Genomic DNA, 23051 nt, shown 5'->3' on the forward strand with positions numbered 1-23051 from the left:
ACTCTAGCCAGAGCAGATCCAACCACTTTCGAATCGCATGCAACAGCTGGAGTCCGGGTCACAGAGTTGAGAGTCAAATGGCTCTCAGGATGCTAGCAGAGAGTGGTGTTAAAGGATGAAAGGGTTGGCCATGAAGACTGTGCAGGCTTGGTGGTGATGGTTTTCCCTTTTCTCTTTTTGTTTTTTGTTTGTTTGGTTGGTTGGTTGGTTTGTTTTGTTTTGTTTTTGTTTTGTTTTGTTTTGTTTTGTTTTGTTTTTGTTTGGTTTGGTTTTTTTAGCTTTTAAATCTAGTATTTCCCTCTGGGAAGACCTTAAAAATAAATAAATCTGAGATGCCATCTTCAGTAAAATTCTGAAAACTATAATCCACTAGGAAGCTACAGTCAGCCACCCACAAGCCTTTGCCTGTATTTCCTCCTTTCTATCCGACACACACACACACAAAAACCAAACAACAACAACCAACACCACCAACCAACTAACCAACCCACCCACCCACACAGTAGAGCTGGAAGGATGAACGAGCAGTGCAGAAGAGTTAGAGCACAGCCCTAAGAAGGACACCTTGGAGACTGCACTGCAGTAGCAAGCCAAGCATTCCAGACCCTGTAACCCCAGCTTCAGGGGATCTGGCACCCTTTTCTGACCTCCACACGTGCCCAGGTGAGACGCAAAAACGTTTATTTAAAGACACTGTCCAGGTTCAAGGCATCACAGGCATGAGAGCCTGAGTTCAGATCCCCAATGCCCATTTAAAAGTGGGATGCCAAAGCATGCCTACTTAACTCCAGAGGTAGGGGGAAGGGGGAAGAAATAATGTTTCTTGGAGGTCTCTGGTCAGTCAATTTAGCCAAATGTATAAGTGTGGGTTCCATAACAAACCCTGTCTCAAAAATAAAAACAAAACACAACAAAATCAAATAAAAAGTGAAGAGTGACTAGGGAACCAACCAGCACCGACCTCTGACCTCCACAGAGAGATGAACCCCCCACACACACCGTAGGTATTTACATGTGGTAGCATGGAAAGGAAACAGGAAAGGCACAGATAGGTCTGACAATACAACATTCAAGGGACTAAACAGAGACTTGTGAAACCCTAGGATTTCCAACAATGCCAATTCTAAAATGGTGTTTACAAGTCTAATGCTTTAAGAGTCACCTATGCATAACTGTGATCCTTACCACCAAACAGAAATTCAGGACCCTGAGACGTTTCCAGGTGACCTCGGAAGGGACTCACTGCTCAAATGTTTTATAGAGCAATGCCGTGTGGTTAGACAGTGCCCCGGTCTGTCATTCCAGACACAAGCTAGTTGTTATGGAGACAACACATCAATGGGTCCCAGCTGCACTCAACTAATTTTTAATCTTGTAGATTTTGCTGCTCTGGCTGGCTGGGTAATGCCATTAATAAATTAGGAAAGAGGAGACTCAGGATTTTCAAAGTCCTAATAAGGATAACTAAATCACTGCATCTTCCCTACAGGAATTACAAATTCTTTTACCTTCAATGCCACTCCACTCAGCATCTCTCTATCAGATGTACTTGCGAACATTTCTGTCTTATGGGAAGAGGAAAGAGACAAGGGAGTCCCACTGTAAGTGGAAGCCTTCACTTAATAAAAGCCCACTCTGCATCTGGTTTTGCCGTCTCTGCAAGAAACTCTCATCCGTGATGGGCATGAGATGAAGCCTCACTGCAACTTCCAAAAAGAATTTTTTTTTTCAAATATCCAGCATCCAATCACATAAAAGCAGAAAGATATCAAAGCCCCCTTCCCCTCTGGTGTGTGCATTACTTCCGAGGTAATTCATCATCAACCCTGAGTGAGCTAGCATCATTTTTGTCTATATCTAACACAAATATACCAGAGTCATTCAAATGACAGAGCAAGGCATTAAAACAAGGGAGCCTGCCCAGTGTGCACTTGTCTGAAATCTCAGCACTGGTGGGGAGGGGGGAATCGTAGAGGCAGGTGGTCGAAGAAGAAAAATCAATCAGTATTAAATGCTCCATGCCAGCCACTACACCATGGTCTTTGAACATGAGGTTTTATTAAATTCTTTTGTCAGAATTGCAGACAAATGTATGTGCAGGCCGTCATCTTTACAGATAAGATGAAGACTGTGTGAGCAGCCACTGAGCTGGTCAGAGCAGACGCCAAGGCACATGGCACCATAGTGCAAACGTTTCCCGTGTTAATTTAAGAGAAGGAGAACTCCTAGGTCCTCAGGTACTCTGCAGGGACTTCTGTGCACACTTTTAACAAGATCTGTGGGGATGCACCATGGTGATGGCATCCCCGCTGCCAAGGATGAAGGCCCCCGAGAATGTCTGCTGCATCCCTGGAAGAGAAACAGGATGTGGGTGTAAGCTTGGGGGAGTAGGCTGCCTCTTCTCCCACTTCTTGCAGCTCCTTGAGGAAGGCCATCCTCCATAGATTTAAATGTGTTTGACATGATAAAAATGTTTATTCTCTGAGCCATTTCAAAGTCACTAACAATAGCCATTTCTTTCCCCCCTCATTCTCCTATTATTTCTAGAGTAAATACAGAATTGTCCTTTAATAAAGGGTTTATTTTCACCCACCAAAACAAAATAAAACATGAAAATATGGCAATGATCCTCACACTCCCCAGTAATAGATATGTAAGTCACCACACATTTATTAGGAACTGTTAACAACTATAAAAAGCAGCTTTGGGTCTTTCTTATATCCATCCCTGCTCCACAACTGTGTTCAGAGGTGGCCAAAGAGTCAGTGCCCTGAGGACCACTCTCCTGTGTTACAAACTCATGGAGCGAGCGAGCCTCTTTCAACATTCTTTCACAGTCACTGGGATGATTATTTGATTGTTGCCTGTCTCTTGTACTAATAGAAAATGAGTGGCAACAAAGAGACTTCTTCTTTTAACTTCTAAATAGGTTAATGAATGAATGAACATAGAAGAGAATAGGAAATGAGATGAAATATAAATACGCTTATCAATAAAGAAATTATGCTTCACACTTTACAGCAAAACCCTATTAAAGGAAATGATTATGCCCACATGCCAATCTAAACGTACATACACGGGGGCCTGTGAAAGATGGCTTGGGTGGTACAAGCTGGGGAATGAGATCAAGCCCTAGAATCTCCTATAGACAGGAAGAAAGAACCAAGCCCACAAAGTTGCCCTCTGACCTCCACACATACACAGTGTCACGTGACAACAGACATACAATAATAAAAATAAAAGAAATCACACATACATACACACACACACACACACACACACACACACACACACACACAAAGCTTAGCACTTACAGACTTCTGTGAGCACGTGAGGAAAGTGATTTGCTTGCTTCCCCGGCTACAAACCCCATATCTGCCTCAAGTCTAGACTGTCCAGCATGCCCATCAGCCCTGGAAGGGTGATCTACTGCGCATGCCAAGGGGCCTCATCAGCAAAGCTCAGCTGCACATCAGAAGCAGACAAAATGGTGGTTTCCTTCCCATTTTCCAGCTTGCAGGGCTTTGCAGAAATGGCCCTGTCCTCTCCACGGCTTCTTTCTTCCAGGCTCTTGAGAGAAACACTAGGAGGCTTTTCGTGGCTACTGACTGGAAACATTGGACTGACAAGAGAATCCTGCCCCAGAGACCCTGTCACTGTCCAAATCTAAGTTAGACTCCCAATGAGGATTTTACTAAGGCTACAAATAGCAAAAGAAACAAATTTTTTATAGATAAGGCCATTAAGAGGGCACCATCATTGTAATGATAGCAATTCAGCAACATTCCTCATGTCAATTGCTCAAGAAATTATGATATGCCAAAGGAGAGCACTCTGAAAACCTGTATTTCCATTTCTTTGTTAATTAGCTTGTTTATTTCATTTGTTTATAGTTTAAGACACCATCCCATATATGCTAAGGTTGCCTGGAACTCCTGGTAGAGCCTATGAATAACCTTGAATTTCTGATCCTCCTGCCTCTAACTCCCCAGGGCTAGGATTATGGGTAGTCTCCAACAAGACTAACTTATGCTCTGCTGGGGCTCTAACTCAGAGACTCATACATTCTAGGCAAGTGTTCTACCATCAAGTCACACTCACTAGCTTTTAAAGCAATAAAAAACCATCAGCTTACATAGAAACACGTAAGTGAAACATTACAGAGAGAAAAAAAAGCTTTAAAACGCAATGCATGTATTGATTGGATTTTCATAATGTAAATACATGTTTGCTGTGTAAAGACATAAACTATACACATGTATAAAATACATATCATAGAATACACTCACACCACCACCACCACCACCACCACCCCCACCACCACCACCAAGTAAAGAACTGCTATACAGAAACAAAGAAAAGAAGGTTGGGAGGAGCTGCTGGGAAGTGCCACAGCTCCTTTTTCTTCCTTTCTTTTTTCTTTTTCCTGGGGCGTGGGGTGGGGGAATAAGAGGCATATTTAATTTTTTTTTTTTAATGACTAACAAAGAAAGCAAACTGTCTTGGAATGTGGAAGAGAATCCAGGCCTAGAGCTCACCACCAGGCTTTGTCCACCTTCTTCAGGCCCCATCTTACTCCTGACAGATCAGGAATGGCAGAAGTGTCTGGGGAGTGTGGGCTTCAGAACAAAAGAATTACAGATGCAGTAACCTGCCTGCCTGCCTGGTATCTGGGTATCTCCTACTGAAACTCCTCCCCACCCCACCCCAGAGATCTACACTGTCTTCTGAGGTCAAGTGTTTCCAAAGGCTGGGTGCCTCTATCTGATGGAGTAGACTAGCAAAACTCACGGCCAAGTGCAGAAAGGCTAGGTACCATCTTAAAAAATGTCACAAACAAAAATCATCATGTACCAAAATTAACCAGACCCAAAACCTATATAAACTCAATTAATTTCTATACAATTAGAGTGGACATTTGGAATGGAAGTTGTAAAAGTTCACGTTGGGTTTTATACTTTCACTACCAAATATATTTTATGCACTAATCCTCCACAAAGGCAAAAAACCCTCATGACAAGTAGCTCTCCATCCTCTTCCAATTCCTGCCTTGCATTCAGTTCCTTCTCGTTCCCTAAGATTTAGCCTTTCTTGGTCTCTTTTCTCCATGTTACACTGCACCCAGATGTACATTTGTTTATAGGCACACATATATTGTTGGCTAGAATTCTTTTACAAGATGTCTTTTTAAAGCAAACCTTTTCATGTTGCCCCCAAAAGAGGAATGCCTTCGGTCGCTGAAATGCGACCTGGGGAGTTTCTCTGACACTCCCTAGCTTGGTCTCATCCGTGAAACCACAGCGCCTTGCTAGGCACGGCGAGGTAAAGGTGACCCAAAACCTCAGCAAAATGGGAGCTCAAGTTTGAAGCCAGACTAGGGTACTCATCAAGACGCTGTTGAGAGTGTGTGGGTGTTAAGTGTCTCCGGTAGGGAAGGTAGCACATTCGAAGTTAATTTATCAATTAATGTTACTAGAAGAAGTGTGTTGCTACTCGCCAGACTCAATCCAAACAGAGTTTAAGAAAATACATCAAAAGTAAATAAATTCTAAAAGTGTGCCACATGATTGTTCTGAAATTTAAATGAGTTACGTACCCAGTGCGTACGCAGGGAGTCACCCAACCAAAGAAACCACTCAGCTTTTACTCACACCAAATGCCATCCCTACAACACAATCCCAGCATACCAGCGCTGGCACAGTGGCTGGCACATTGTGGGCAGTGCTGTCCTTCCTGGCACTATCCCTGAAGAGCTCAGGTCCATGGGGCCATGTGTATCACCAGCCCAGCCCTCTAAGATCCCTCTCGGCAGGGTCCTTCTTCTCCGCCTATCCCAAGGTCCCCACCACACACTTTGTGCTTTGTTGGAGGCTTAGGTGTGTCAGGTCAGAGAGGATGGTAACAGATGGTAGTTCCCAGAACTCCTTGTCACCACTGATCTCTCAGGAACCCACAGCCAGTCTTGCCTGCTCTGTCATTTGCTTACAAGCCACCCTGCTGAGGAAACTCCCCAGGAGTTCCTCTGGTCCGTATGCTGTTCTGCACTGTTGGCTCTGGGATGGGCAGAGGAAGTAAGGAGGCAGTGCTTTCTGATGGCAGGCCTCACCTCACCTGCCAGAGCTTGACTGCTACTGCAGCCGCCTTGCCAGTGGCTCTCACCCAACCTGCAGGCTTCTGTAGATCAACATCATGCTGGACACTTAAACATCAGGCGCAGGAGACGAAAGCCACTCAGAACCCAGAGGGCAATCCCTTGGGGTAAATGTGGATATTCTGTTTTCACAAAGGAGAAAACTACAGTTCTAGTAGCGACCTATACAATGTGGGGCTCAGCCTGTGAGGTTGGGACTCTGAGGATGAAACTTAAAGCGTTTCCATAGCCATCTCCCACACAGACTATGAGTATCCTGAAGGAAGAAGGGCTCTGTGTCTTCCTCCATCAGAGGCAGAGCAGGGTGTCTGAGGAGCCTGTGGGGACACTTCCCGATACTCCACTTCCCTCCTTGGAGCGCTATGAAAAATGGCACTGTGCAGGAGTGTGGAATTACTTCTCACGGGCTGACTAATAACTCCTGGCCAATGAGAGCAAAGGTGACCCGTTCTCCTATGCACTGCTGAAAAGACCCAGGAGGACTTCTTCGCCACTTTTGGCTAAACGCATGGAAGAGTCTTTAATGCATGTGGGATGTACATATAAAAGAAAATAGATGATTAACAAAGCAAGCAAGCTCTATAGGGAAATGAAAGAGAATCCTGGGCTAGGACTGAGAAAAGTCAGTTGACCAAGGAATTTATCTCACTCTTCAATTAAGTCTATTGTGTCTATTCAATTCAATACTTCCACCTGCTATTACCTTGTTATTTTCTGTCCTCTAATTTATTCCACTATATGTGTGCTCATACAGAGGTGTGTGAGTGTATGCATGTGTGTGTGAGTGTGTGTGTGTGTGTGTGTGTGTGTGTGTGTGCGCGCGCGCGCGTGCGCAGGAGGTACACCTGCCTCAGAGCACATGTGGAGGTCTGATACAACTTGCTGGAGTTGCCTCTCTTCTTCCACTACACAGGTTCTGGGGAATCAAACTCAGGTCATCAGACTCAGCAGCAAGCTTTCTTTACAAGAGGGCTGGAGGCACAGGTGAGACTGAAGGGATCAGGACTGCTTAGCACCATGGCTATGTAAGGTCTTCCTGCAAATCCCAGTAAAGACTCTGCAGATGCTGCCTAAGACACATTACTAAGCATCACAGGTCTCCAGATTGCCCAGCTTCCCTTTCCCCACCCACCCCCCCATGTCGTCACTATCCTACTTAGATCACTACGAAACATGTCTGGCTACTATGAGGACAGTGGGTTGTCTACTTAGTCTACCCTATACGTGCAGGGATTCTCTTTTCTGTTTGTCTATCTGCCACACTTCTGCAATCAAGAGATCAGTATAAACCTATCAGCATCCTGCCCCTACTAACAGTTGTGTAACATGGGGACATGTTACTGAACCCCAGTTTTGCTCTTATTCGTCCCCCAAGATCTCACATGTTGAAGGTTCAGTCCCCAGCCAAGCATGTTCCAGGGTGGGGTCTTTGAGGAGACAAGAGAGGTATGACCTTATTAATGGAGGGATCGGCTGATAGTTTCCTAACTTGACACGTTATTGGGAAGTGGTGGAAACTGGAGGTGTAGGAGCAGGCTGTGGTGCTGTACCACATCTTCTCTGCCTCCTCAGGCCCCTCCCCTTTGCAACCTACAACCAGATGCCAGGTAGCTTGCACTAGGCACTCAACCTCTATTCCTAATCACAGACACAAAGCAACTAGGACAAGCAACCATGCTCCTCAATTGGTGCAGCCATGGCCCAAAAGAAATCCCCTAGCTTTTAAAATGTTCTACCCCAAATGTTCTGCCACGGCAACAGGAAGACAACACATTAAGCTTCCTAACTGGCAAACTGAAAATAACAGTGCATGGCGGGCTTGTCATGAAGATAAAGTCTGATGGCTATGTGGGCACAGTGGCTGCCACTCAGCAGACCCCAAGAGGTCTTCACTGTGCCTTTCAGTCAATGCTTTGCCTGGTAAAGAATGGGCTCAGCCCTAGCTTCACACACAGGTGAGGACAATGTTTCCTGAAGTAGAAACACACTTCTTAAGGTGGAACTGCTGAAGATGGGACAGAAGCTGGAGCTTGAATCCACACGAAGCATCAGGCCCCAAACTGCATGGTCTCCAACTCCCCCTCTCCACATCTATTCCTCTCAGCCTTAAACACACAGTAGCCAGTTCCCTGCTCCATTCTGTCTCCATAAAGTTTTTTTTGCATTTCCTGTCCCCAGTCTACACATACCAGAGACTACAAATTGGGAACACAGAGCTCATAGACAGATGCAAGCTAGATAAGATCAAGAATTAGAACCAGGGATGGGAGAAAGCTGTCAGTAAAGCACTTGATGCAAGCATGAGAACCTGAGTTGGGTCGGGTCCCCAGAACCTCAGTAAAAGCTGGGTTGGTGATACACTGGGGATGCAGAGACTGGAGGATACCTGGAGCCTAGTGGCTAGCCAGGGTAGCCAACTCTGCGAGCTTCAGGTCAAGCCTGTAGAATGATACCCAAGCCTTTTCTCTGGTCCCCATATGTATGTGCACACATGTACACCTACATGCATCCACACACAACATATACAAATATGCACACAAGAGAGAAACACACGTCAGAACCCATTTGGCAGCACCTTCTAAAGTCTAACAAACACCTATTCTAAGACCTACGTTTCTTACACACACACACACACACACACGGGGGGGGGGGGAGAATATGTTCTAAAAAAAATACTAGGAAAAAACAAGGCATCTTTAATGAAAAGACCTCTGAGTTATAAAGTACCCAGCTACCTAAAAAACAGAAAAATAAACACATATAACATGGTCACAAAGTAGAATATTACACAGTCAGTAAAAAGAGCTACTGATACGCTCAAAATGAAGGTGTCCTCTAAACATAAAAAAGTCAACCTAACATAAAAAAGTACATATTATAGTTATTTCTTATTGAAAAATCATAAGCAGGCAAGACACATGTAGAGTGATAACAGTAAAAGTCAGGCCAGTGCTAAGGCCAGGCAACTCTGAAAACACAGCTCCCTCTGGTGGTAGTTACAGAGAAGACACTGGTTAAAATATCAAGCTGTATTTATTTATTAAAGTACTTTATGTGCTTTAAGTATTTTTTGAATTCAATTTTTAAAAGAACAAAGACATTAAAAACATCAAACTGGGATAGCAGCCAAGATGGCAAGCCTTGCTGCTGTCCACAAGCAAAGTGCTGACTTGCTTTCTGGCTGAGCCCGAGCTAACCTTGTGTCTAGGGATGGGAAGTTTGGATCAGGTGCATCTGCTGTGGTAGGCCCCACAACAAACCCTGAGGCTGGCAGAAGTCTGCAGTTAACTCTCAGAGTCGCTCATTCATTCCACACACACTGTCCTGGGCTGACTTCAGCATTAATCACCGCTGAGTTGTATTCTCTGGCACATCTGGTGGTTCTTGGTTGAGACATTATGCTTCCACTTTACCAGAACCAAAATGCATCCCTCCAAATGCTTACACTCTGCTCACCAAGGTTTCAGATTAACAGGAAGGGGTTAGGGACCGTGCACGGAATTATTATAAGGCACGCTACAATCTCAGTGGCCCACACTCAGTGGGCGGGAGAGGGATGTGTACACTGGAGAGCCCCGGCGGTCTGAACCCTCACAGTGCCAGGCATGAGTGGTCCACGCTCACAATCCCAGCATTCAGGGGCTAACTGAAGCAGGAGGACCTTATGGGCTGCATGATGAGTTTCACACACACCTAGGCTAGGCTGCACAAGGAGATCTTGCATCTGCAAATGAAACAAGGGCTAAGAAGATTTCCTGGGCAAAGGAAGCACTGACAGGAAATTCCCAGAAGCTCTTGGGCCAGCAAGCCAAGCCTACACAGCAGTGAACAAAATAGACTGTGTATCAAACAAGACAGAAGTCAAAGACGACACAGGAAGTTGCCCTGGGACCCTCACATGAGTATCATACAAACATAGGCCTGCACTCATTCCTCTCTCGCCACATGGTTGTGCATGTGTGTAAAAGACTGAAGAAGGGAGGAGGAGGAGGGAGGGATAAAGAAGGGAGAGGAAGGGAATAAGGAGAGGGGGAGGGGGAGGGGGAGGGGGGGGGACACAAAACCAAGCACTGTTCTCATTTACTGTGGTGGTTTGAATAGGTTTAGCCACCACAGACTCAAGTGTTTGAATGCTTATCCCACAGGGAGTGATACTATTAGGAGGTGTGTCCTTGTTGAAATAGTTGTGGCCTGATTGGAGGAAGTGTGGGCTTTATGGGATTGGGGATGGGCTTTGCCAGTCTTCTCCTGACTGATATAAAATTCTTGGCTCCTTCTCCAGCACCCTGTCTGCCTGGATGCTGCCCTGCTTCCTGCCATGATGATAATGGACTGAACCTCTGCGCCTGTAACCCAGCCCCAATTAAATGTTGTCCTTCATAAGAGTTGCCTTGGTCATGGTGTCTCCTTATGGCAATGAAAACCTAACTAAGTCACTTACTCTGTAGGGAGGGGCTCAGCCCCCTGGTGAAGGCATCCATCTCCTCTGGGATTCTCTGGAGGACTAGGCTTTCTCCTCCAACTCTAATACTCTAAGATGCTTAAAAATGAGTTACAGATTAGTAACTAGTATGACAACAATGAGAGAGAAAATGAAATTGCTAAGAGACTGACTCATTCGACTTGGTCACTGGTTTGCCTTTGCCTACCAATCTGCAGGGGGAAGAAAGGCAGAGGAAACAAACGTGGGTGTTTGGAGCTTTAAGAAAACAAACACTTGGGCTTAGGCTATAGATCAACAGTAGAACATTTGGCTAACACACAGCAGGCCACAGTTCCATTAGCAGCAGGAGTATGGGAGAGTGTGTGTGCACATGCATGCACATATGCACATACATGACTATGCACACTTCCATAGGGTATTTTTTCTACGTCCACCCAGGGTCCAACTCCCCAGAGATATCCCCATGGGAATCCAGCTGCAGAGCAGGTTCCCACTGGAGAGGATTCTCAGCCCACTCACCTACTGTAAGATGTGGAGAGCATACAGAAATCCTCCCACTGAAACAGCTCTGAATCCTCAACTGACGATAAGACGCACAAGGTTTTCAATCACATGCAAAACAAAGGGCTGGGCCATAGCGTCCAGCACCACCTCTGTCAGAGGCTTCAGGCCTCAAGCCAAAAGTTTGATATAAATAAGAAGGCAGGACCATTCTTTATATATCAAATCAAGAAATAATGAATTTTCTCCCATCATCCAGTGTTTATTATACTCTAAGATGAGAAGAGAAATGAAAGATAAGACACACAAGAAACTGGGCAGGTAGGACTCCCACCAGGACCTGAGTTCCTAACACTATAGCCTACCCATCAAAGCTGTTGACCTGTTTACAAACCAACCAAAGCCTGGTCCTGTCCACAGCTCGAAGGAGGCTGCCAGGAGTGATTTACAGACAGCTGTTTTGTCTATGAAACTGACGGGGTAGGGGAGCAGCTAGAGATGGGAAGAGGTTTTAGCATGGGGCAGTTCTCCTGGGCTATAATTATTCAGGCTGGCTGGCTGCTTTCTTTGCCCCAGTTGGAGTTCTGTCTCCAAGGTGCTGGGATCAGTCATCATGAGCCTTGCTGAGCAATGGCTGCTATTGCTATGCCAGCAATCTACCTTAAAAAAAACTATACTGATAAACAAGAGAATCCCCATCAGGCAGGCTGCAGCCTAATTGGGATGAGTCATCTCACAGAGCACCCAGGACTTGTGCTGAAATGCTCCTCAAAAATTTCTCAACTTGTTGATGTAAAACCATAAATAAAGAGGCAAGCAAAGATCACCGGTCTCAGGATACCAGGGGAAACCTTGAGAAGCAATCATTGCTGTGGCACTTCCTTGAGAACAGAAAAAGCGGGCCCACTGGCATCTACAGTAAGTGGGATGGAGGAGAGAACCTGCAGAAAAAGCCATGGTCCTCTCTGAAAGAGAGTTGTAGCCTTGTGTAAAGTAACGACATTACTTTTTACACAAAAGTTACAGGCACTAAGCGACATCCTGCTCAAAGGTTTGCTAATATAACAATGCCAGAAAGCCAAGCTATCTGTGTCCCAATACCAGCTCCCTACACCCTGGCTGGGTGTCCAATAAACAAAAATGTAAACCTCCTTATGCTCAGAAACATTTGTAGACTGATGCTAACAGTGAGTCCTACAACTCAAATGTGCACCTGTACATAGTACAGAATCAAATGCACTGCCGTCCTGTTACAGTATTTTCAAGAACAGCGCCCACATACTCCTGTTTGAATACTCAGTCCCAAGTTGGTGGAACTGTTTTGGAAGAATTAGGAGGTGTGGCCTTGCTGGAGGAGGCGTGTCACTGGAAGTGGGCTTTGAGTTTTGGTATCTATGGATCAGGATATATGCTCTATGCTGCTGCTCCTTGCTTCCCACCATGATGGTCATGGACTCCTAGACCTCTGGAACCAAAGAGCCAAATAAACCCTTGCATTGGCCATGATGCTTTTTCACAAGAATAAAAAGTAATTATTAAAAGAGGTGGTTTAAATTACTCCCATTTGTAGATAACAAAATTTATCTCGGAATTGATCTACCCACTTGCCTAAAGCTCCAGCGCTGGTTACTGGCAGGATCTTATATGGCAGACTCGAGTTCACACTCGAGAACAGTCTAGCCTCCTCTCTCCTATTATACTCTTAACACTTGGTAACTCTCAGCAGACACATGAAGCCACCTATTCAATATACTTGTGATAAAAGCCTTAAATAAAATCCCCTTAAAGTCAAAATGGCAACAAGGTGACAAGAGTGGTCCCAGGGGTCCCATGAAAAGAGGTGCTGACCTCCTTAACATAGGAGGCCAATGACTATTTTGAGTGTGTGTGGGGGTGGGGGAAATCTGCTCTGCTCTCTCCTCACACACAGTCATCCTCTACCTCTGTAATCCATACCCAGGGTCCTGATGCCTCCTGGCAGATGTACCAATTGCTCCCAAACACCACTTCAAATAGATTACACTTCCGAGAAAGCATCACAAACAAATTTAAATTCGATCTCTGTATTAAAGGGCAAAATGGGCTTAGGGTGCAAATTGCACAGGAGTTGGAAAACTAGGGTTTTAATGCCAGTTTGCTTTTAATTTACCAGGTGGTCTTTAGCAAGCCAATAAACAACCTTCTGTCTTCAATTCCCCATATACAAAATAATTACCTAAACAGTAAAACACTGAGAGGCAGGGTGTATAGCTCAGTGGTAGGGAACCTGCCTAGTGAGGCCCATGTTGGAGTCTCAAATGGAAAACCAATTTTAAAGACCTAAAATTTTAAAACCACAGCACTGAAACTGTATTCATGAGGACTGTCAAGATCTTATCTACTAAGAGCATAAGCACAGCAAGGTTCAGCAGCAGTCTGTAATCTCAGTATGTGAGAGTCTGAGGCAGGAGGGTTACTAGTTTAAGGCTAGACTACCCCCCCCCCAAAAATCAAAGAATTTATTTACAAATTGGTTTTGTCATTCAATACAATAAATACGTATTTCAAGAGATTTCATCTGTCTTAATTCTTTACAACCTGGGTTTATTGAGACTCTGAAAAAATATTTAAGTAATCAGAAAGATAATTCAAGGTACAGATTTCAAGACAGACTAAGGGTGGATGATCACAGAAGGCCCAGTGTCAGAACTTCCATGGCACAGGGGCACTGAGGGAACAGAGCTCCCAGGAGACACCACTGTGAGCATGACTTTGGGCCACCACTTTTCCAGTACAAATTTTCTTACATGAAAAAACAGAGTTCAAGACTACCATAGCTGAGAGTCTACTGTAAAGAATCCATTCTACAATGGAGCTAACCAAATATGCCGCACTGTGTACAAGAACATTTAGTTACATTTAGCTTCAGAAATTAAATCAAGTAGATATGCTACTATCTCCTAGTCATAGATAATAAAGTCAGGGCACTGAGTTCATGGCCATTCATCCAAGGGAACAACTGAACAAAACTCAAACAGTTGAGACCCTGAGTTTTCCCAAGTATGAATGTTTCTGGGAACATGGGTCCTACATTAGCATTCAACCTAGAGAGCTGTGCCTCTTGGCCAAGGGTACAAGGAATCTTGTGTATGGGCCTAATGATATTTCTAACTTACAGAAGGAACTCAGAAGCATCCAAGCAGCCACATTAACAGGAGTAGCTTGGTAGTCCTAAGAACGTTAGTAAGCATTCACCAGATGATTTCCATTCAGGGTTAACTAACTGTGCATTGAGGAGACCGTGTTCTCTAGTTTTTGCACAGAAACTCATCTCCACTTATCTTTCTAAATTTACCCAAGTACCTGTGATAACTGCTCTGAAGAGGAGGTGATATTAAAATGCCTTCCATCATTCACAATGGCCATGGTACGGAGACATGAGAGCCTCGGCAAGGCTGATAGCAAAGGCTAGACCACGGGGGTGACGCCACAAACACAGTGATGAGGTCAGAACTGGGTCAGAGGGTGCATGTCCGTAGTCTCACCACTGGGGAGCTGGAGACAGATGCATGGTCAGTTTGAGACCAAGCTGGGGTACAAAGTCATATTTCCATCAGGGACCACACATCTCACTCTTCCTGTTCCTAAGCCATCTTCCGTGTGGGAAGTTCCTCAGCTTCCTGAGTGGCTGCCAACAGGAAACACATGCACAACAATAGCATCCAGAACATTCAATCCTGACAGGTAACTTTCTTTTCATGAATTCTGAGAATCACTCTGACCTACATATGAGCATGTGCGAGGAAGGTTAATGGGAACTGGTTGTGTAGACTCCCCTGGGAGAGTCCCTGGGCCCACCGCCAGACGCACTGGGCAGGCATTTCTTCAGATGCTAACAACAGAAGCCAAAAGAAAAGTCCTTTCTTATGTGGACATGCTATAAAAGAAAAAGAAGAAACAGCCCCAATGGACCAGAGATATGGCTAGGTCAGTAAAGTACTTGCCTAGCATGCACAAAGCCCTGGGTTCAAGACCGACCCAGCACTGCATAAAACTGGGTGTAATGGTGCATGCCTGTAAATCTAGCATTTTGGAGGTGGAAGCAGGAGTATCTGAAGTTCAAGGTCAGTATTGGCTACATGAGACCTCCAGGAAGGGCAGGGGAAGGGAGGAAGGAAGGGAGGAGAAGGGAGGGGAGAGGAAGGGAGCATTTCAGTCTGAGTGTTGGGTTGCCTGGTGACAGGGAATCCACTCTACAATGCTATCCTCTGACCCTCGATTCATAAGCCTACTCCAAACACAATTAACAGCAAATTTAAAAATATATATATACTTTCTTAATAAAAAGAGTGCTGCACAGATTTTGGCAGCAGGCCCAGCACACTTTTGAAGGAAATAGTGGTAAATACCCAAGGTCAACAGACTCTGAATAACTTAGGCCCATTCTTTTCAAATCTGGAAGAGTTCATCTGACTTAACTTCAAGTTGTAAGTTCCCCATCTAGAAGATGGTGAGGACTTTGACAAACCATCCTGTTGAGAATAAAAGGGACATTCTCTAAAAGGACAAAAGGGGGCAGAGTGAAGAAGAAAAAAACAGGAAGGAAAGAAAGTGTGCATGCAGAAAATTAACAAGTCCATCTCACAAGGAAGAAGTCAGGTGCACCTAGCTACCCACATGAGAAATTCGTAAAATTCTGTATCTTCCCAGTTTTTTTTTTTTTTAACATGGCACTTATTTATCAGCACAAATTATACCAAAAAGTTAAAGTCACCGGTCTGGAAGTACCATGGATCTTAAGCTCCAGAGCACAAATCAAAAGCTGTTATTAAACCTTAGCCAAGGGCTGGAGGGATGGCAGGCACAGAGGAGCAGTAATTCCTGGCTTGCACCAGGCCCTACGTGTGATCCCCTACAGTCTCTGAAAAGTAATTAATTAAAAAGGTAAATGAGAAGCTGGGGAGATAGCCTAGTCAATAAAGACTCCGCTGTGTAAGTGTGCAAATTAGAATTCTGATCCCCAGAATCCACTTAAAAACCAGGCACACACTGGAGGCTGCCTCTAATGACAGCTTTCAGGAGCAGTCACCAGGAATCCCAAGGACAAGCTAGTCAGCCAGACTAACCAAGTGGGCAAACTCTGGGCTCACTGAGAGGCCCAGGCTCAGTCAATACAGTGGAGCGTATTGAAGGACGATAGCTAACACCAACCTCAGGCTTCCACATGCCCGCCCACACATGCACCTGCACATAAATGTGCCAATACACATGCAGACATACATATACCACACATACAAAAGCAGATCCAGGAGTCCAAAAGTCTGCAAATGAAAATAAGGTATCAAAATTTCACCATACCAAAAAAAAATTATTGAAGTTAGGTTTTGTATTTGTATTTGTAAAGCAAGTTGGGAACAATTATTCAAAGTAAATTACTCCTACAACATTCTCACTAGCAATTTCTAGCATGAAGGAACAGTAATACAATAATTCTGAAATATGACCCTCAAAAATGAACAGAAGTCTTTTATAAGCAGGGTGGGTCTTCCTAAGAAAGAATTTAATACTTGTTATACAAATCTTTGCAACAGTGATAAACAAGGTTATTCCTAGAATTGCACAGACACTGGCAATGTGCTAAAACATACTGCTAGACCACCCGGTTTCAATGGCTCAACTACCAACATGTACAGTTCTCAAAATATTTTGTTTAAAGAAAGATTTGATGTTTTAAACAATGACATCAAAGGGCCTAGTATGTGGCTCAGTGGTAAAACATTTACCCAGCATTCTTGAGGGGCTGTGCTCAACCCCAACAACTAGGGGCAGGTAGACAGGGGCACTAGCATATCCAGTAGTGAGAGCTAAGATGCATTCCTGGGTTGCCTCCAGGCTGCCCTGCTGCAAACCATTCCGATCTTATTTCCCATCTCACTCGCAGATAGGGGGGAAGACCACAGAGCAGGAACAACCATTTATCTTTCTGTTTCTGCATATTATCTCCAGGCTTTTCATAAATGTAAAATAAAACCCCCTCAGTGAAGCCACAGCCAGTACACTTCCTGTTCCCTAGGAAGAAATAAGTTGTTCAATCTTAATTGCCCAGACTAGCAAGAAGCAAAAAGGAAGGAGAACCTTCAGCCTCACTTTCTACATGCGAAGGGGACAGGAAAGACAGAATATGAGATTCTAGCAGAAAGGATTAAACCACCTGTCCCACAGGACAATGAAATAGGAAGAAGAAAGTGTCCAATGCCTCCTCACAGAGATCCAAAGGTGATCTTTAGATGGCCCACTAATTACCCTCCTAAATTGGCACGGCAAGGATCAGGCCATGGCTCTCAACCCGTCTCCACCGAGCCATCAGCAGCCTCTGCTTAGCTAAGGCAAGGCACTGATGACACAGCACTGAGCATGAGGTTTCTAGGGGAAGACTCATTACCAAGATGAAAGGACAAACAGCACACCCTAGAGTGAAAGATGAAGTCAGGGCCTGGACAAGCCACCATCTCAAGGCACACAGAAGGGGGCAAACAACAGAGATGGAGAAGTAAACAGCCTTCAGCCGCAACACAGAATGAAGGAACAGAAATTCTAAGGTAACTGGAATCAATCTCTGGACTACTGAAATATCATACTACCAATGAAAGAAGGCCCCCTACTGTATGAACAAAGACTTAAGAGCTATTACTGAAAAGTAGTGGGGAAAGCATTAAGAAGTGTCATGGCTGTGACGATCTGGCTGGCAAAGTGCTCCTGTCCAATCCTGAGGACTTCAGTGAAAGTGAGACATGGTGGTGCACACTTGCCATCTCAGCATGAGACATGTGCAACCATGGGGCCAGGTGGCAGCAGGCCGGCCCTGACCATAACCCTAACCTTAGCCTTAACCCTAGGCCTAAGCCTAAGCCTAACCCTAACCCAAGCCCTAGCCCTGTGAAAGATCCTATTTCAAAAATCAAGGCAGACTGACTGCCTTCTGACCTCCACATAAGCACATACGCATACACACAAACATACACACATGTATGTATGTGTGTGTGTGTATATATATATATGTGTGTGTGTGTGTGTGTGTGTATGTATATTTGTGTGTATGTATGTATATATATACACACACATATATATGCCTGCCTCCACAAACACACCCACATTCAAAAAACTAATAAATGTATCATCAATTACACATGTAATAATCATCCCCAAAAACCATTCACACAAATACATAATAATAATAAAGACAAACACCATTCTTTATGTCACATCATTCTCTATGGAAGCACAAGATTGGAATCAACTTATATTCAACAAGCAACACACAATAAGTGTGATAAAAGCCACGGAACATCATCTGGGGGATGATGAAAACAGTGTGTCATGGAAAGCTTTCCCTCCTGGGTAGCAAACATAATACAGGCAAAACCCCAAACTGTGAAGTAATTAAAACTTATGAAAGTAGGGCTCAGGCATGCATATAGTATATAGGCATATATATGCATATACAGTGACATGTCCATATCTATTTATCACGCCACTTATAAAGCAAGTATTACAGAATGGCCATCTCTAAGGGGATTTTTTTCAGTTTTATCTGTACTTTCGAACTACGCATACAAGCCTGACAAAGTTTTAAAAATCACTTTACAGTCCAGCAGTGTTATATGCTTGACGTTTCGAACTGGAGTGGGATTAACTTTTTACTAATCAGGAACAGACAACTTCCACATCTCCCTGTTTTGTAGTTCTAAGTACTTCGTTATCCAACAAAATCCTGCTCCTATTCTGCACAGAATATTCATGTCTAACTATCCCAGCTATTGACAACATTGTATGTAAGACATGTATATAAACAGATGAGATTTTTTTTGTTGTTGTTTAAAAAAATCCAATGGCTTTTTCATTTATCCTGGATGCATCAATGAGATTTTTTTCCAGTCATTTGTGCATTCATGTGCTCCAAGGTTCCTTTAAACATCACAGAGCAGTGTGAGTCGCCCATGAACCACATCCTTCCATGCCTGCAAACACTCAGTTGAACATATGGTTGCCCTGATTAAAGGCTGTCACTGCAGCTGCTCAGGGACTTCTGAGACATGAGCAGAAGCAGTGTGCCATTCCTGCCCCACACTTGTGGAAAAAAGAAGATATCTTCAGTCTTGGTCCCCTGTCCCCTTCCCACTATCCACAGCAGGCAAGAGGTAACTCTCACTCGGACCCTGGACTGCAGAGCTCTCACCATTAGAAGAGGCAGAAATGAACTTCTGTTCTACAACAGCTCCCGTGAAGTGCTGAGTCCAAACATGCTCTGGCCGATACAGTCAAATACAGCTGAGCCAGGGAGTTATTTAAGTGCCCAATGTAACACACAGTTGCCTTCATCAAAAATAAAAAATAAAAAAATTCTAAATGAATGTAAACCACTGGTTCTTCATTGGTAATTTGAAAATAAGCGTCTAGTCAATGCCAGGGAGATCACACAAACTCATAAAACACAAAGTGCACTTCAAGTGCTGATTGAGAACTTTTCAAATGCTAGTACAGTCATCCTTCCTACATCCATGTACAAGATCACAAGACCAGGAACATATTCATTTCATATGCGTAGGAAAAAAATGTATCTTCAAGTAATCACTACTGAGAATTAGAATTTTAAGTCAGAGACCCGGTGTTAATGGAAATTCCCAGGAGGGAAGGCCATATTTGTGTTAGATCGTTAAACTCACTGGAACTTCGGAAATTATGGGGAGTTAGAATGTTACATGTGCAAAACCAAACTATCTTGAGCTATTTTAGCCCCTCAAGCTATTTTAGCCAGGTACTGCCCATCTTTGCATTTGACCTACCATCTTGTTGTGCTTGCCACCAACCCAAGATTAGGAATGGCATCAGATAGCATCCACGGCCAACAGAGGAGACCTCTTGCTTGGCTGTGACCTGCCTGCTTGAGGTCTCCACCAGTGTATTTGAGCTGTCATGATTTATGAGTTTCTTTGTTCTGTTACGATAAAAACTTCACAAAACAATTGCTACATTGCAACATGGAATTTGGGGTGTAGGAGGCACAGGTCCTAGTGCTCACAGATAAGCACTGAGGGATTCCTGGAATGTTAGGGCACAGAAGTGTTCCTTCAAGGGAAGGAATGTGATACCTATTATCTGTCCACAGACTAGAGGGGATATGCATTCTAATCCGGTGACCTTTGCACTATCTGTGTGGCTAGAGACCACACGGGACCCTCCCCCAGACCCTTATCAGGCGCTTGTTTTCCTCAGTCCATCTATAGAACCTATCATTATGGAAGGTGTCAGGGACACTTTACAAAGTAGGCATGTCCAATCTTTATGAAGCTTTCTTTATTCCTCAAGAAGACTTATGTGAGCTTTATTGCGCACAAAGGATTGAGTTCATTATCACCAGGAACATTTTCACCAAACTGTGCTGTGGTTAAATATGCCTAAACTAAACTACTTAGGATGAAACAAACAAAGTTTGAACCGACACCAGCGAGTTAGTCTTGTTTCACAGGACTGTCTCCTTTCCTCTCAGGGATCTTCACTCTGTTGGCCATGATCACAGAGACACCCCGCCCCCACCCCCCAAATTAGAATATCCTAAATCTGTGTTCCAACATGGCCATTCATATTTGGCTCCAGGATAAACTATCTCATATTCCCTTTGAGAAGAAATTTTTGTTTTTACTTAATATTGACACCAGGGAGGTAACAGAAAATTTAGATTCCTGCTCCATAAGGCAGTGTTTTAGCTGGATTTCCATAATAAGCATGTATCAAACAGTTTAATAGCATACAAAAAGGACAAAGACAAACTGTATTGGTTGCCCACTCTCCCCACAGAGACAGAGGGAGGGAATCGGGGAAAGAGGGAGGGGGAAGAAGCAAATGAAATTCCCATTGACAATTAAACCAAAGACTTATAAGGTAAGTTTATATACTTACAAATTCTACTGCATATAAACAATTAAAACATACTATAGAGCTTGAATCTGTGTTTTTAGCTTCCTTGTCTTTAACAGATACCACAGATCTTTTAAGACAGGAGGAGGGAGAGAAGAAACAAGGGAGGAAGAAAATAAAAGTTCATTAAATCATGGGATGATGGGTGGCACAAGACTTCAGCCCCAGCACGCCAGAGGCAGATGCAGGTGGAGCTCTGGGAGTTCAAGGGCAGCCGGTCTTACAAAGGAGATTCCAGGCAAGCAAGGATGACATAGAGAGACTCTCTCTTCAAAGAAAAAAAAATCATAAAAATAAATACCCTGTATGTGGTTAAGGAGTATAGTGCTTAGAATCTACAGAGGATATGGTTGGATGACCATGATCAGTCTTATAACTCAGTATAATGTTTATATCCAAGTATTTATTCCACAAAAGAGCAACACGCGAGCACACACACATACGCACACACTAACTACACTGAATGACAGCATACCGTATACATTTTAATACGATACACACTCAACAGGAGCAACAGTCAGACCCAGTGGCAGTACTATGTCATAGGACAGCAACTACATTTAGGCTGCCCTTAATTCAATGTGTTCTTATTGTGTTTCAAGAATAATGAGGGTCAGCTGTCAAGAGGGGTCAGCCATTAGTGGCATCTGCACTGAGTTCCAATCCCCAGATCCCACAAGGTGGCAGAGGAGAACTGACTCCCCGGAGTTGACCTCTGACCCCCACGTGTGCACCATGGCATGAACTTCTTACACAAATAAATAAACACGTAATCTAAAAGGAAGACTATCACAAAGCAAGCACTGTTAGACATCAGCAACGGCTAGTTGTTCTCAGGTGATTATCTAAATTATTACTGTAAAAGCCATCCACACTAACCAACCTAGTGGTTTGAGGGAGAAGCCAAATAACCGTCTTGAGACTATAAACTATATATTCCAAGAAAAACACTGTTCTTTATTGCTATGGAATATTAAACAGCCGAATCCACCTCAGCAGCTTTACAAAAGCACAGGGTCTGCAAAGGGAAGTCAGGAGAGGAGTACCGCGTCCCTCCTCCTCGGGGCTAGAACCCAGGGAAGCACAGGACACGGATATGTAACTAAGGTTGGCAGTCCAAATACCCCAGGGACTTATTACAGCCCTCCAGGGCCAAGAGTGCTCCCAGGAGACGACTCTGAGAGTAAACCTGGCAGAACTGAAGATGACTCAAGTCATTCGAGAGACTGAGTTTCTGATGAAATTTATCAATGCAGACTGAACTTACAAACTGGAAACTTGATTTACAAATCTTACACACACACACACACACACACACACACACACACAAAACCGCGGGGGGGTGCACTCACAGACTTTTAAGATGTTTCTGAACACACAAAATTAAGACATTCATTCAAAAAAACTAAAAGCCTTAATTTTCCCATTCTAAACAAGTGAAGAAAAATATTACTTAGATACTCAAGACAGTCCAGTACAATGTTATTATAAACTCTAGCCAGCAAAATCCAGCATAGTGATAACCATTATTCCACAGGCCTTGAGATTCTACATGCGAACCATAAATTATCTGAGTACAAATTAAGGTCCTTATTGTATTTTCTACTATACACAAAGTAAAGGTCAGATGTATTGCACACATGTATGTGTGCTATATCTATATTTTGCCTACATATGATAATATTAAATACTGGGTTCCTAGTGGCTTTCTAACACCATGAGTATTAGTGAATATGAAAATTTTTTGAAGTACAGTCACTAAAAGACTGGGAACCACCACCTTACTCCTGTCTGCTCTCTCAGCTGACCTCATAACATGACTATGAATGGAGACAGAAACTATAGCTGCCTTAGGTCAGAATGAGATGGATGAATGAAATAAGGAAAGTGTCCATTTGATATGTACGGGGGCGGGAAATGTGTGAAAGGGAACAGAGAAGCCACTCATTTAAGAAAAAAGAACTTATTTTCTTCTCACATCAAAGTCCTCTAAGAAGTCCA

At 43.8% G+C, this 23051-nt stretch overlaps 1 protein-coding gene and 1 long non-coding RNA gene across 32 annotated transcripts in view; both read right to left on the bottom strand.

The window, feature by feature from the left end:
- The window catches only part of Magi1 (membrane associated guanylate kinase, WW and PDZ domain containing 1), a 608477-nt gene that overhangs the window by 455430 nt on the left and 129996 nt on the right, over nucleotides 1-23051 (bottom strand). The window lies entirely within an intron of this gene.
- Nucleotides 2041-23051, bottom strand: part of 4930511A08Rik (RIKEN cDNA 4930511A08 gene) — a 104520-nt gene continuing 83509 nt past the window's right edge. The window contains exon 2 of the long non-coding RNA NR_130996.1: nucleotides 2041-2349. This is a non-coding gene — a long non-coding RNA (RIKEN cDNA 4930511A08 gene). The remainder of the gene's footprint in view (nucleotides 2350-23051) is intronic.

Source organism: Mus musculus, chromosome 6 (assembly GCF_000001635.26).
Source record: "Mus musculus strain C57BL/6J chromosome 6, GRCm38.p6 C57BL/6J".
Classification (NCBI taxonomy): domain Eukaryota; kingdom Metazoa; phylum Chordata; class Mammalia; order Rodentia; family Muridae; genus Mus; species Mus musculus.